The sequence below is a fragment of the Branchiostoma floridae genome, chromosome 11 (genome assembly GCF_000003815.2).
Source record: "Branchiostoma floridae strain S238N-H82 chromosome 11, Bfl_VNyyK, whole genome shotgun sequence".
In the NCBI taxonomy this organism is placed as follows: domain Eukaryota; kingdom Metazoa; phylum Chordata; class Leptocardii; order Amphioxiformes; family Branchiostomatidae; genus Branchiostoma; species Branchiostoma floridae.
The window spans coordinates 18292493-18298492 of NC_049989.1; the positions used below are offsets into that span (position 1 = coordinate 18292493).

General features: G+C 37.5%; 1 protein-coding gene across 1 annotated transcript in view; it reads right to left on the minus strand.

The window, feature by feature from the left end:
• Positions 1 to 6000, minus strand: part of LOC118425306 (fibropellin-1-like) — a 29515-nt gene that overhangs the window by 6225 nt on the left and 17290 nt on the right. The window lies entirely within an intron of this gene.

The following is a 6000-nucleotide window of genomic DNA, read 5'->3' on the forward strand; positions in this document are numbered from 1 at the left end:
GAAGTGAAATGGCAACTAATATAAAGAACTTAGCTGCTTTGCTTGAAAAAACACAACAACAACAACAAACAACAACGTCAAACCCGCACGTGAGCGACACGTTCTTTAGAAGGAAGAAGGAATACACAAAACTTTTAAGAAAGAAAAAGAGGGACTTTCACCAGCAAATTATGGATCAACTTTCTTCTCTTATGGAAAAAGACACAAACGCCTTTTGGAAATTTGGCCAACAACAAACATCTATACAGCAAGGGCCTAAAATCTTTGTTTAGCATCAGACTGTCGCTAGACAAGGCCAATGCCTCACTAAGCGTTAAAAACAAGCTTTTCGACTCTTGTATGGGTCTGAAATATGGGGGCCTTTCAAAAGCCCAAAATTTTGTCCGATTGAATCTGTACATTTAAAATTTTGCAAACATTCTCTCAATATCCCAAGAACTAGTAGTAACTAGTAATCTCGCAGCACGGACAGAACTAGGGAGGTACCCCATTCATCTGGAGGCCTCCCTAAATGCCATCAAGTATTTCATTCGACTTTACAAGAAGGTGCCAGCTGACAGCCTTCAAGCAGATGCTCTCTTGTGCCAAATAAATTTAGAAGCATCGGGTGCAAAGTGTTGGGCGTCTGGTGTACGCAATACTCTAGAGAAATGTGGTTATGCTTTCGTATGGCAAAGCGCTCAGCCAAACGGTTCAAATACGCCACACATTATTTCATCAATCTATCAGTGTTTAAAAGATATCCATTTCCAGACCTTTTTATCTGAAATCCGCAACGATTGCAAATGCGAAAAATAAACTACGAACGTACAGATTATCAAAGCAATCTTATAACGAAGAAGATTATCTTAAGATTCCAAATGTACGCCACCGATCTACCGTGACAAAAGTAAGAATCAGTTGTCACAAATTGCGAATCGAATCAGGAAGAAATAACCACACTCCTCTAGAGCAAAGAATCTGTCAATATTGTAGTTTAGGTAAAGTAGAAGACGAGGTACATTTTACTGTAGATTGCCCTTTGTATGATAGCGTTAGAAACATTCTATTCGACTATGTGTTATTAAGCAAATTTCCTCACTTCAGATATTTGAATAGTAAAGAGAAATTCATATTCCTTGCAGCCTTCGACAAAAGTAACTCTAACCAACCATACAGCGAGATACATTTATGCAATTACCAAGAAGCGAGATGAATTCGAATGTACCAGAGTAGATTAGATGTTTATATGTAACGTTACATTTAAATGTATATGATTGTTACCATTGTTACATGTTTACCTTTGTTACCATTGACCTGTACTTAGCCCGGTGGGGCAAAAACGTGCAATAAAGGTCTTCATTCATTCAGTAATTATTCACACTCATGATATAGTACATTCTAAACAGCCAAATCAACAAGCCAACGCTTGACATGTATAAGCACGTAAACAGCATCACATTTAAAGTCAGTAGATCATATGCGATCTACACCCCGTCAAAGTGAAGCTCCGGACCGCACGGTCCAGCTCCGAAACAGACAGTATCCAAAATAGGTAAAAATATAAATAATAGCTGTTATCTTTTCTCCCACTGGCCCAACATAGTCTCTTACTGCCTGTCTTTTCAGCGAGCCTTTCTAGTTTTCGCCGTGAGCGATGTATTTGGAACCGATCCCGTGAACATTCCCCGGCCTGCGCTTGAATTGAATATGGAAACAGGAAGATACCACATTGTAACCCTGACCAAAGGTTCTGCCCATTTTGTCCAATGCAAATTGAAAATGAATTTCATTTCGTCATGGAGTACCCTATGTATGATATGTTACGCAATAAGTTACATTCCTATGTCTAAATACTTCAGATTTTAAGATACTAGATACCAAAACTAGATTTCACTATGTCTTTAGATTCGACAGCCCTCATAATGCTGAGATAGGTAAATACATAAAAGATTGCTTTGTGATTAGAAAAGGTAGTGACACCCATGTTTAGCCCCATGACCTGATTGTATGCATGTTTTCTTATTATCCTATATTGTTTAGTAATGATAGTAACGTTAGAGTTTGAAGAGTTTTTCTGTATCCACTTTTTTTGTAGTTTATATTTGACCATATAAAAGTCACTGTACTTTTTGTCGTGTCAATAAATATAGAATGCAGTCTGTTTTCCGTATCACCCAAGGTACCAGCCCGACCGCAGGTCGGATCGCCCGGCGGCCGAAGGCCTGAGGGTGATCCGACCCGCGAGAGGGCTGGTGTTGTATTTTATTTATGTCATACCCACCTGAGAAAACACATGTTTCGATTCGAAACACGACTCTTCATTGTGCTCTGGCCCAAAATGCGCCAGAAGTTTAGAAAATTTGCCGCCCTCGAACAAAAATTGTTACAACATCAATGTTCTAACGTCCGAATCAGGTATTCGAATCTTCGACTGCGTCGCACTCAGCGTGCACAGAGTATGTTCGAATTATTGGATGGAAGCCTGTGTGATAAAACTTCGAAGCCTGTGTGATACGGTTTTTTATCACCCGGTCCGGAACACCTGTATCGAACGTTATCGCGGCCCAGGTATGACATAAAGCTTGCATATTAACTGGGTGGGCAGGTAACACTCTCAGCACCGTAAACATAGCGGCAAGCTCACGAACTATAAAGTCGAACCCGCTAATTAGTCGCTGCACACCCACGCCTACTCATACAAAAACGAATTGCATTCAACAAAAACTAGACGGCGCGAACTTTATCTACCATGCAATCTACATGTACATATTAAGTCAATTTTTCTTGATCGGCTTTACAGGTATCACAGGTGTTCAAAAGAATATGGACACGACTCGTATCTTTAAGTTTGTCGGAAAATACACTTGTCTAGTACATGTGCAGCAGCTGTATTTCTTACAGAACGAAATGACCGTAGAATAAGCCAGAAATACCTTATTAGTTCGCCGCAACGCTCACAACAAACATCGTTGGTCTCATGTGATTTGGTGACTCTCTTTTGCCTTCCAGTAGACAGCTGGCAGCCAGGAGAAGAAAACTGAACAATTGTTTTGCCAGGACGCGCTTATCTATTGCTGTGCTATGGTATCACACGGGATTATACACAGAGGGCCTATTCCAGACAAAACAGGCTTGAAATGAGTTAAACGGTCCTATGAATATTACAATTGCATGAATTAGTTATTTAAAGAGTTCTTACCTCTGCGTAACGTTATGTAAAACTTCATGTGCCAGACCAATTACGCAACCCGCTGCTGGGACATATTTTATTGATTGCCACTTTATCGTATACACTTACGAGAGGAATATTCTCTTCGATGTTCGATTTCATCACAAGCCACCGCTTCATGGCTGACCGACAAAGAGAAAGACAAACGCACACACAACTAGAGTTCGGCGACCTCATACCTCCATGAAAAATTTAGAGCTTTTTTAAATTTCATGCAAATGACTTATACATTTACGTAATTTACGCATGGTGATGTTCATCATTGGCTAACGTTCACATGTCACAAGTATGAAATTCCCATCATTAGTCATTATGCGGATTTGCTATTTTTGTACATATTATGTAAATCAGTTCCTCATTTGCATATTTGGTATCTGCTTATGTTTCACCTGGTATCATAACTTACGTGTGTTACATTTACTGAAGTTCAGCTATTGAAAACAATGGAATTGCATAAAATGTATATCATTATGAACATCTTTGCCTAAGCTACCTGCATACCAAATATGATGGCAATCCATCATTCCTTTCTATCGTTATCCTCTTTGGAGTGTCCTGACAAAAACGCCCCTGCAGTTCCAAAATTACATGTTAGGGGACTGAAACTTGCTCCACTATGTCATGACATTAAAAGCTAACTACCACTTAAATATCAAAACCATATCATGTCCGGTACAAGAGATACATTAAAAAACTTCTATGATAGAATGAGCTCATTAATTATGCAAATGTAATCTAATTTTGCATAATTAGTATTTCATCTTGTAAAACATTGCCTAAGGTACCTACATACCAAAAATCATGAAAATCCATTGTTCCCTTCTTGAGTTATCCACTTCAGAAGTTTTTGACAAAAATGTCCCTGCAATCCCAAAACTAGACGCTAGGAGGCCCAAACTTTTGTCACTTATTTCTGAGCAGAAGAGCTATCTAATACCTAAAAATTGGAACCATATCTTGTTCAGAACCTGGATAGCAAAACCGGAAGTTGCGCTGCAGTACCAAGGAAAGTCGCTAGGGGGCCCAAAATCTAATCATTTCCAGCTTTTATCACACCCCACCAACACACCAAGTATGAAACTAATCCATCCAGCCGTTCCTGAGTTATCATGTTGACAGACAGACACACACACACACACAAACGCATGGTAAAATATAACCTCCATGACATTTCATGGAGGTAATAATACTTCATATGAAACTCCCTTCCGTGGAGGTAATGATCAGCTGGACAAAGTTAGATTAGTTTGAACAAATCTTTATTCATTATTCAAATGACGGCATGCAGGAAAAACAAGTATTAATCATATTTAAAAAAAACAACAACGTTGAAATGTCGCAGAAAAAGAACCTCTGAGTACATATTCGTACGACTTACTTTCGGTCACGAAGCAATACAATCAAATCATCACTGTTACAATATTCAAATCACGATCTCCTAAATATGAAAGTAACGCTGTAGGCTCAGAAAATTTGATGAAGGACTGTTTCCATATAAAATACCTGAACCGTATAGTTTTCTACTTTATCATCACTAATGAGTCTCACAAACATTCAGTTTCCTCGAAAGCTCTATAGCCTTACATGGCATTTCAGAAGGAGTGTCTACTTGATACGATATGTCTAACCGTCTAACTCCTGGGTTGTTGGCCAGAATTTGTGCTTACTGATACTATGCATCTCGAAGAAATGTTATCATTTATACATGTGCAATGAAATTTAGTAATCACAAATGCCAAGTCCTCGGACACAACGCTAACACACTGTCTGTGTACAATGCATTTTACAAAGCGGCCTCGACACGTAACGTTACGTCCTCCAACTTGTAAACATTGTTCACGATACAAAATACCTTTTTTTCTTTCTTCTTTTTTTCTTGTAGACAGAAAACTATCTTGCAAGCAGAAAACTTTCTGTGTTTAAGAAAAAGATTTAAGTAAAAAATAATCTTAGGTAATTAAATCATCTTGAAGTAAGATTGCTCTTTTTGAAATTGTAATATTTTCTTAAACATGACAAGAAGTATAACTTATAAGACGAGAAAAACAAGAAATTTAGATTTGAATGTCTATAAATTCTTGAGAGTAAATATCTTTTGAGAAAAAAATCTCCCAGAAATTGTTTCTTGTTGTGAGAATTTCTATGGAACGAACCATTGTATATCTTGTCAATCCTTGAAATTCTAAATACAAATTTTTGTCCACGAGTTAAGAAAAGCAACAAAATGAGAAAAGCAAAAAAAAAAAAAAAATGGAATTGTTCTACTCAATCAATCCAACCCTTTGCTCCCATTTAGTTGGCTGTTATGTAGAATGCAGAAATGTTTAGATATGAAAAACTACACCTAGACATATATCTTAAAATGCACACAGAATTCTGTGTTTACATTGAATACGATCTTCAGTTGTATTCGATGTGTACACAGAATTCTGTAAAATTAGTAAACAATGAAGACAATCGTATATAAAGGATGGCGTCATTGTTTACTAATTTTACATGCACGAATATTGCTTTAAAACATCAAATCAAGAGTGGAAAAGGGTTATTTTGTCTTTTAGCTCAATCTTAAGCTGAAAGAAATGTCATATCATCCTCCACTATTCTCATCTGGAGACTCTATAGCTACAAAGTTGTACTCTTAATGCTTCAGTACTCGGCACTAGTATAATACAATTTTACACTCGTAGGCTGTATGGATGCCTAACTTTATTTTGACGGAATGACTCTATATAAGTTGTAAACCTACAATATTAATGGCATGAATGTGCATTAGATAATCTATGCATAAA